Source organism: Daphnia magna, unplaced genomic scaffold, assembly GCF_020631705.1.
Source record: "Daphnia magna isolate NIES unplaced genomic scaffold, ASM2063170v1.1 Dm_contigs083, whole genome shotgun sequence".
Taxonomy (NCBI): Eukaryota; Metazoa; Arthropoda; class Branchiopoda; order Diplostraca; family Daphniidae; genus Daphnia; species Daphnia magna.
The window spans coordinates 8514-19881 of NW_025533121.1; positions in this window are offsets into that span (position 1 = coordinate 8514).

The window sequence follows — 11368 nt, forward strand, 5'->3', positions numbered from 1 at the left end:
ACACTGTTATATCCATGAGTTTCTACTTCTATTTGTAAACAGCATCAAATATACTTGTATTCAATGTAAATACACTGTTATACCATGAGTTTTTACTTCTATATGTATACTGCATCAAATATACTTGTATTCAATGTGAATACACTGTTATACCATGAGTTTTTACTTCTATATGTAAACTGCATGGAATATACTTGTATTCAATGTGAATACACTGTTATACCATGAGTTTTTACTTCTATATGTAAACTGCATGGAATATACTTGTATTCAATGTGAAAATACACTGTTATACCATGAGTTTTTACTTCTATATGTTAACAGCATCAAATATACTTGTATTCAATGTGAATACACTGTTATACCATGAGTTTTTACTTCTATATGTATACTGCATCAAATATACTTGTATTCAATGTGAATACACTGTTATACCATGAGTTTTTACATCTATATGTAAACTGCATGGAATATACTTGTATTCAATGTGAATACACTGTTATACCATGAGTTTTTACTTCTATATGTATACCGCATCAAATATACTTGTATTCAATGTGAATACACTGTTATACCATGAGTTTTTACTTCTATATGTAAACAGCATCAAATATACTTGTATTCAATGTGAATACACTGTTATACCATGAGTTTTTACTTCTATATGTAATTAGAATTAAATATACTTGTATTCAATGTGAATACACTGTTATACCATGAGTTTTTACTTCTATATGTAAACAGCATCAAATATACTTGTATTCAATGTGAATACACTGTTATACCATGAGTTTTTACTTCTAAGTGTAAACAGTATCAAATATACTTGTATTCAATGTGAATACACTGTTATACCATGAGTTTTTACTTCCATATGTTAACAGCATCAAATATACTTGTATTCAATGTGAATACACTGTTATACCATGAATTTTTACTTCTATATGTAAACAGAATCAAATATACTTGTATTCAATGTGAATACACTGTTATACCATAAGTTTTTACTTCTATATGTAAACTGCATGGAATATACTTGTATTCAATGTGAATACACTGATATACCATGAGTTTTTACTTCTATATGTAAACAGCATCAAATATACTTGTAATCAATGTGAATACACTGTTATACCATGAGTTTTTACTTCTATATGTATACTGCATCAAATATACTTGTATTCAATGTGAATACACTGTTTTACCATGAGTTTTTACTTCTATATGTATACTTCATCAAATATATTTGTATTGAATGTGAATACACTGTTATACCATGAGTTTTTACTTCTATATGTAAACAGCATCAAATATACTTGTATTGAATGTGAATACACTGTTATACCATGAGTTTCTACTTCTATTTGTAAACAGCATCAAATATACTTGTATTCAATGTAAATACACTGTTATACCATGAGTTTTTACTTCTATATGTATACTGCATCAAATATACTTGTATTCAATGTGAATACACTGTTATACCATGAGTTTTTACTTCTATATGTAAACTGCATGGAATATACTTGTATTCAATGTGAATACACTGTTATACCATGAGTTTTTACTTCTATATGTAAACTGCATGGAATATACTTGTATTCAATGTGAAAACACTGTTATACCATGAGTTTTTACTTCTATATGTTAACAGCATCAAATATACTTGTATTCAATGTGAATACACTGTTATACCACGAGTTTTTACTTCTATATGTATACTGCATCAAATATACTTGTATTCAATGTGAATACACTGTTATACCATGAGTTTTTACTTCAATATGTATACTGCATCAAATATACTTGTATTCAATGTGAATACACTGTTATACCATGAGTTTTTACTTCAATATGTAAACAGCATCAAATATACTTGTATTCAATGTAAATACACTGTTATACCATGAGTTTTTACTTCTATATGTAATTAGAATTAAATATACTTGTATTCAATGTGAATACACTGTTATACCATGAGTTTTTACTTCTATATGTAATTAGAATTAAATATACTTGTATTCAATGTGAATACACTGTTATACCATGAGTTTTTACTTCTATATGTTAACAGCATCAAATATACTTGTATTCAATGTGAATACACTGTTATACCATGAGTTTTTACTTCTAAGTGTAAACAGCATCAAATATACTTGTATTCAATGTGAATACACTGTTATACCATGAGTTTTTACTTCCATATGTTAACAGCATCAAATATACTTGTATTCAATGTGAATACACTGTTATACCATGAATTTTTACTTCTATATGTAAACAGAATCAAATATACTTGTATTCAATGTGAATACACTGTTATACCATAAGTTTTTACTTCTATATGTAAACTGCATGGAATATACTTGTATTCAATGTGAATACAATGTTATACCATGAGTTTTTACTTCTATATATAAACTGCACGGAATATACTTGTATTCAATGTGAATACACTGTTATACCATGAGTTTTTATTTCTATATATAAACTGCATCAAATATACTTGTATTCAATGTGAATACACTGTTATACCATGAGTTTTTACTTCTATATGTAAACAGCATCAAATATACTTGTATTCAATGTGAATACTCTGTTATACCATGAGTTTCTACTTCTATATGTATACTGCATCAAATATACTTGTATTCAATGTGAATACACTGTTATACCATGAGTTTTTACTTCTATATGTAAACTGAATTGAATATACTTGTATTCAATGTGAATACACTGTTATACCACGAGTTTTTACTTCTATATGTATACTGAATCAAATATACTTGTATTCAATGTGAATACACTGTTATACCATGAGTTTTTACTTCTATATGTAAACAGCATGAAATATACTTGTATTCAATGTGAATACACTGTTATACCATGAGTTTTTACTTCTATATGTAATTAGAATTAAATATACTTGTATTCAATGTGAATACACTGTTATACCATGAGTTTTTACTTCTATATGTAAACAGCATCAAATATACTTGTATTCAATGTGAATACACTGTTATACCATGAGTTTTTACTTCTATATGTTAACAGCATCAAATATATTTGTATTCAATGTGAATACACTGTTATACCATGAGTTTTTACTAATATATGTAAATTGACTGAAATATACTTGTATTCAATGTGAATACACTGTTATACCATGAGTTTCTACTTCTATATGTAAACAGGATCAAATATACTTGTATTCAATGTGAATACACTGTTATACCATGAGTTTTTACATCTATATGTAAACTGCATGGAAAATACTTGTATTCAATGTGAAAACACTGTTATACCATGAGTTTTTACTTCTATATGTAAACAGCATCAAATATACTTGTATTCAATGTGAATACACTGTTATACCATGAGTTTTTACTTCTATATGTATACTGCATCAAATATACTTGTATTCAATGTGAATACACTGTTATACCATGAGTTTTTACTTCGATATGTATACTGCATCAAATATTCTTGTATTCAATGTGAATATTCTGTTATACCATGAGTTTTTACTTCAATATGTAAACAGCATCAAATATACTTGTATTCAATGTGAATACACTGTTATACCATGAGTTTTTACTTCTATATATAAACAGCATCAAATATACTTGTATTCAATGTGAATACACTGTTATACCATGAATTTTTACTTCTATATGTAAACAGAATCAAATATACTTGTATTCAATGTGAATACACTGTTATACCATAAGTTTTTACTTCTATATGTAAACTGCATGGAATATACTTGTATTCAATGTGAATACACTGTTATACCATGAGTTTTTACTTCTATATGTAAACAGCATCAAATATACTTGTAATCAATGTGAATACACTGTTATACCATGAGTTTTTACTTCTATATGTATACTGCATCAAATATACTTGTATTCAATGTGAATACACTGTTATACCATGAGTTTTTACTTCTATATGTATACTGCATCAAATATATTTGTATTGAATGTGAATACACTGTTATACCATGAGTTTTTACTTCTATATGTAAAAAGCATTAAATATACTTGTATTGAATGTGAATACACTGTTATACCATGAGTTTCTACTTCTATTTGTAAACAGCATCAAATATACTTGTATTCAATGTGAATACACTGTTATACCATGAGTTTTTTTTTCTATATGTATACTGCATCAAATATACTTGTATTCAATGTGAATACACTGTTATACCATGAGTTTTTTTTTCTATATGTATACTGCATCAAATATACTTGTATTCAATGTGAATACACTGTTATACCATGAGTTTTTACTTCTATATGTAATTAGAATTAAATATACTTGTATTCAATGTAAATACACTGTTATACCATGAGTTTTTACTTCTATATGTAAACAGCATCAAATATACTTGTATTCAATGTGAATACACTGTTATACCATGAGTTTTTACTTCTAAGTGTAAACAGCATCAAATATACTTGTATTCAATGTGAATACACTGTTATACCATGAGTTTTTACTTCTATATGTAAACAGCATCAAATATACTTGTATTCAATGTGAATACACTGTTATACCATGAATTTTTACTTCTATATGTAAACAGAATCAAATATACTTGTATTCAATGTGAATACACTGTTATACCATAAGTTTTTACTTCTATATGTAAACTGCATGGAATATACTTGTATTCAATGTGAATACACTGTTATACCATGAGTTTTTACTTCTATATATAAACTGCACGGAATATACTTGTATTCAATGTGAATACACTGTTATACCATGAGTTTTTATTTCTATATATAAACTGCACGGAATATACTTGTATTCAATGTGAATACACTGTTATACCATGAGTTTTTACATCTATATGTAAACTGCATGGAATATACTTGTATTCAATGTGATTACCCTATTATACCATGAGTTTTTACTTCTATATGTATACTGCATCAAATATACTTGTATTCAATGTGAATACACTGTTATACCATGAGTTTTTACTTCTATATGTAAACTGAATGGAATATACTTGTATTCAATGTGAATACACTGTTATACCACGAGTTTTTACTTCTTTATGTATACTGCATCAAATATACTTGTATTCAATGTGAATACAATGTTATACCATGATTTTACTCATATATGTAAACAGCCTCAAATATACTTGTATTCAATGTGAATACACTGTTATACCATGAGTTTTTACTTCTATATGTAAACTGCATGGAATATACTTGTATTCAATGTGAATACACTGTTATAACATGAGTTTTTACTTCTATAAGTAAACAGCATCAAATATACTTGTATTTAATGTGAATACACTGTTATATCATGAGTTTTTACTTCTATATGTAAACTGCATGGAATATACTTGTATTCAATGTGAATACACTGTTATACCATGAGTTTTTACTTCTATATGTATACAGCATCAAATATACTTGTATTCAATGTGAATACACTGTTATACCATGAGTTTTTACTTCTATGTGTAAACAGCATCAAATATACTTGTATTCAATGTGAATATACTGTTATACCATGAGTTTTTACTTCTCTATGTATACTGCATCAAATATACTTGTATTCAATGTAAATACACTGTTTTACCATGAATTTTTACTTCTATATGTAAACTGCATGAAATATACTTGTACTCAATGTGAATACACTGTATACCATGAGTTTTTACTTCTATATGTAAACAGCATCAAATATACTTGTATTCAATGTGAATACACTGTTATACCATGAGTATTTACTTCTATATGTAAACAGCATCAAATATACTTGTATTCAATGTGAATACACTGTTATACCATGAGTTTTTACTTCTATATGTAAACAGCATCAAATATACTTGTATTCAATGTGAATACACTGTTATACCATGAGTTTTGACTTCTATATGTAAACTGCATAGAATATACTTGTATTCAATGTGAATACACTGTTATACCAAGAGTTTTTTCTTCTATATGTATATTGCATCAAATATACTTGTATTCAATGTGAATACACTGTTATACCATGAGTTTTTACTTCTATATGTAAACAGCATCAAATATACTTGTATTCAATTTGAATACACTGTTATACCATGAGTTTTTACTATTATATGTAAACAGCATCAAATATACTTGTATTCAATGTGAATACACTGTTATACCATGAGTTTTTACTTCTATATGTAAACAGCATCAAATATACTTGTATTCAATTTGAATACACTGTTATACCATGAGTTTTAACTGATATATGTAAACTGCATGGAATGTACTTGTATTCAATGCTAATACACTGTTATACCATGAGTTTTTACTTCTATATGTAAACAGCATCAAATATACTTGTATTCAATGTGAATACACTGTTATACCATGAGTTTTTACTTCTATATGTAAACAGCATCAAATATTCTTGTATTCAATGTGAATACACTGTTATACCATGAGTTTTTACTTCTATATGTAAACTGCATCAAATATACTTGTATTCAATGTGAATACACTGTTATACCATGAGTTTTTACTTCTATATGTAAACAGCATCAAATATACTTGTATTCAATGTGAATACACTGTTATACCATGAGTTTTCACTTCTATATGTAAACAGCATCAAATATACTTGTATTCAATGTGCATACAGTAGCGGTCCATGAAGTGGGACAAGTCGTGCGAGGGGAGAAGCTTCCCACTTTTCCGGTTTTTCCCACTTCGTGGCGCCCCATAAGAACAATACGAGAAGGGTTTTGCAACTACTAGAAAGATGTGACTTTGTTGCCCTCAGCATTTTTTTCGTGGCACAATATTTGTTGCTGAACCCGATACATAAAGTTTATCATTGAAAATTTGAAAGTGTGAACGTACGCACTTTATGTTTCTTATTCATAACTTATACTTATACATATAACTTTCGTTGATAAATTTCTTGAGTCGGAAAATAAATGTCAAATGGGAGGGCGTCCCTGTCAAAGGTATCGTCTGGATTGTCAATGTCGGATTTGCGAAATCGCAAATTGTAAACGATCAGCCAAATTTCCTACATAATCGGATACAGATTTAACAGTTTGAGGGGAAGCATCTAAAAATTCGTTAATGGGAAGATTAGGGTCTCTACCATGGACTAAATAATAAGGGGTTTCAAGCGTCGAAGAGTGAACTGAACTACGATACGCAAATAAAACATCGTCTAACATATCTTCCCAATTAGCATGTTCTCCATCTTTTAATTCTTTTCTTAACATAGCGGTTAGTGTCCGTTTAATCTCTCGGTCTCGCCATTACTAGCAGGATTGTAGGCCGTGGTGAGTCTTTGATAATTTTTAATTTGTAACAAAAATAACGGAACAATTTCGTAGTGAAATTCGTTCCGCCATAAAAAACAATTGCTTTGAGCATTCCATGTCTTAAAATAATTGTCTTATATACACACTCAGCTGTGGTCTGGGAAGTTTTGTCTTTAAATGCGACTGCTTCCACCCAGCGACTAAAATAATCAGTAATAGCTAAAATATAACTATTTCCATTTGGTGAAGCGGGAGTAAAGGGGTCTAAAAAGTCCATGCCTATAACTTGAAAATGGGCTTTAGCATGTTCTCTAAAGGGGATGCAAAAGTGCTCTATAAGTGGAAGAAGTATTAGCAAGTTTCACAAGCTTGACAATATTCTAAAATACAATTCCCCATTGTAGGCCAATAATAATGATTTTTTACCTTCAAATAAGTTTTATAAAAAGCTAAATGTCCACCCATCGGTGCGTCATGTAATTCTTTTAGCACAAAGATGGTGGAGTGATAATGGCAAAGCTAATTGATGACAAATTTCATCACGTTTACTATAATTGGCAGGCAGTTCGTGTCGATAAAGCGTACCTTCTATAATTACAAAATATTCAATTTCTTTAGCCCAATCCTGCTTGGATTGGTCATATTTCCCATGAAGTTCTCCTTTTTCCAAATAATTACGAATGGCTGTACAAAGTTCGTCTTCCAGTTTTTTTTCACAAATCAATTTAACATTATTCGGTATTGGTTGAATACTAGCTACTTTTAATCGGGATAAACAGTCTGCGTTTTGATGGATACGTCCAGGCATATACTTTAATTCATAATTTGTTGCGCTTATTAGTATAGCCCATCTACCTAATCTACGTTTATTGTCTATCTGATTTTTCAGCCATTGCAAAGGTCGGTGGTCACTAATAATTTCAAAATGTTTATCCAAAAGATAATGGCGGAAATGTTTAATTGCATTAATCACAGGTAACGCTTCTTTTTCTGTTGTACTTTATTTGGTAGCCGGTGAAATAGGACCGAAACGAAATAGTACTGGAGAAATAGAACTGAAAATTTCCAGTCCTATTTCTCTAGTAAAAATAGGACTGGAAGAATTAGGACTGATTTTTAAATACATTTGAAACAGTCCTATTTCTCCTTTGACCAGTCCTATTTCTCCTTAAGGTTAGGTCTATTTTTTTATTCCTACTCTTTCATATTTCAGGACAAAAAGCCTCCAAACCGATAGGCAAGATGGGAGGGGAATTGTTGAAGACAAGCGGGTTGGCTTATACCCTTCAGTCCTTGAAAATTACCGTTGACAAAATTTCAGCGCTTAATTCACTTGCAGCTTAAGAACTCGTTATGATAAAATTTTTTTTTTCAGTACTTTAACCGAAATTTTTTACAATATATAGTTCATTTATCAAAAAATTAATCATTTCATAAATATGAGTGCAATTTTACTTTGGTTATTATTTATTCTTCTTACGACTTGCATCATAGAGGGGCTACGATGGGTGTGGTCCTCACCCTTCTAGGGAGGGGGATGATTCACCAAAGAGGCTGAGATTCCAAGGTACGAATCATCCCCCGCAACCCCCTCTGTGTTGCAAGATGTACGAAAAATTTACAATAGAAAAAGTTAAACAACATTTAGATTTATTTAATTTAATTATTTGTTAAATGAACTGTATTCAGTAAAAAATGACGGTTAATATTCTGCAATAAAATGTTAAATAGGATAAGGAATTCTTAGCATGCAAGCGAAGTAAGCGTTGCCATTTTGTCAACGGTAATTTTCAAGGGCGTAGGCATATAAAGCCAACGCTCTTCTACTACAGTTTCCTACCCCATTTCGCCTACCGGTTTGGAGGCTCATTGTCCCTTAAAGATGTAAGATAAAGGCAAGCGAAATAGCCTTATATCCAAGGAGAAACAGGACTGGTCAAAGGAGAAATAGGACTGTTCAAAATGTGTCTAAAAAGCAGTCCTATTTCACCCAGTCCTATTCCTACAGGAGAAATAGGACTGAAAATTTCCAGTCCTATTTCTCCAGTCCTATTTCGTTTCGGTCCTATTTCACCACCAATCCTTTATTTCATTTCGGCTTTCGTTAGTTGTCTACTGAAATTGGCTATCGGATGTTCTTGCCCATCCTGAATTTTAGACAATACCGCTCCTACACCGTATTCACACGCGTCAGTGAAAAATAAAAATTTTTCGTTAAAATTTGGATACGCAAGAACTGGGGGAGTTACTGGAGAATTGTGTAATTTCTCAAAGGCAACCTGTTCCTCAGTTCCTCACGAAAAAGGTTTCCTACTCAAATCTTTATGCGATAATCGAGTTAACGGCCTTGCTATTGAACCAAAATTTTCAATAAATCTCCAATAACATCCGGTAAGTCCAAGAAATGATCTTATTTCGTCAACGGAACTTGGTGTTTTGTAATTTACTATTCTATCAAGTTTACCGGGATCGGGTTTAATACCATCGAAATAACATGACCTAGATAATCTACTGAACGTTTAATAAATAGAAATTTGTTAAGTTTTTTTTTTTAATTTGCTTCTTTTAATAGAATAAAAATTTCTTGAAAATCGCGTAAGTGAACTTCAAAAGTATCCGAAAAGATAATGACGTCATCCAAATAAACTAACGCTTTACTTCCTAAGACGTTTCTCAGTACATAATTCATTAGTCGCTGGAAAGTGGCTGGTGCATTGCACAATCCGAAAGCCATTCTTTTAAATTCATAAAGATTTTTGTCTACGACAAAAGCAGTTTTTTCAATATCTGGATCATGAACTTGAATTTGCCAGTAACCGGAGGTTCAATCAAGAGTAGTGAAAAATTTCTTTCCGTATAATTTGTCTGACGTTTCATCAATGCGTGGCATAGGAAAGGAGTCTTTCTTTGTAATGCTATTCAATTTTCTGTAATCGACGCAAAATCTTACTTCTCTATTCATTTTCTCTACAAGCACCACAGGGAAAGCCCACGGTGACTGCGAGTGTCGGATTACATTTGTTTGAACCATCTCTTGCACTTGGTCTCCTAATAATTTCCTTTGGCTATTGGTTACTCTATACGGGCGCTGTCGAATGGGGCCTTTTCCTTCTGTATCAATTGTGTGTTTAATGAGGTTAGTATTCCCTAGTTCAGAATCTTTTGAAGCAAACAAGTCATGAAAGTCATTTAATAATTTAGAGAGCGGTGCTTGAAATTCCGGGTCGCATTCCAAAATTACAATAGGCTCCGTTATTTCGTTAGGCCTAGCTTATGGTTGGTCTAAAGCTATTTTCCCGACAACTTGATGGGTAATTTCATTTATGCCTAACTTGGTGTTTCTTGGAATTCTGACTTGCTTTAACGAATGATTTTCGACTACAATATTATATGTTCCATCTCCCGATACTTTTCCGATAAATTCATCAATATAAACTCCTGCCGGCAAATTTTCTACTGGTGTAAATATAAATGCTGTGTTAGGGGAAACATACGGAAATGAACCTTTCAATTGGTCTACAATTACGAGCAACGTCTGACGAGATAGCGTCGTATTTTTGACCGTCGTAACTGCCATTTCCGGTGCCCTAGAAATAGCTGATGGACCTTGCTCATCTCTTGCTAGATAAATGCTTTTGGTTTTTCCATCGAGCCGAAATGCGTGTTTCTGAATTGCGTCCCATCCAAGGATAAAATCTTCAGAAATACCATTTGTAATAATAAATTCTTGCTTTAAAACTGACTCTCCGTATCCAACGGACAAAGTCACTTTTCCCAGCGTATGTAACTTTTTCTCCCCTACATCATATAAATCGAAATCAAGCTGACTGCAGATCACTTGATCTATAGGAGGCAACTTATTAAATAATCTCTTATAAATAATACTTAGACGCGCCTTTATCAAATAATGCTTGTAATGTAACCTGCAAAATTTGTAATGGAATTCTTGGAGTTGATTCATTCGTAACATTTGTTAATTGTGCGACTTGTCGGGATTTAAAAGGAGGCTCTTCATCAACTGACCTGAAGCTTAAGTGGATCCCTACTGGTTTTCCTGATGTTGAGGGGGACCTG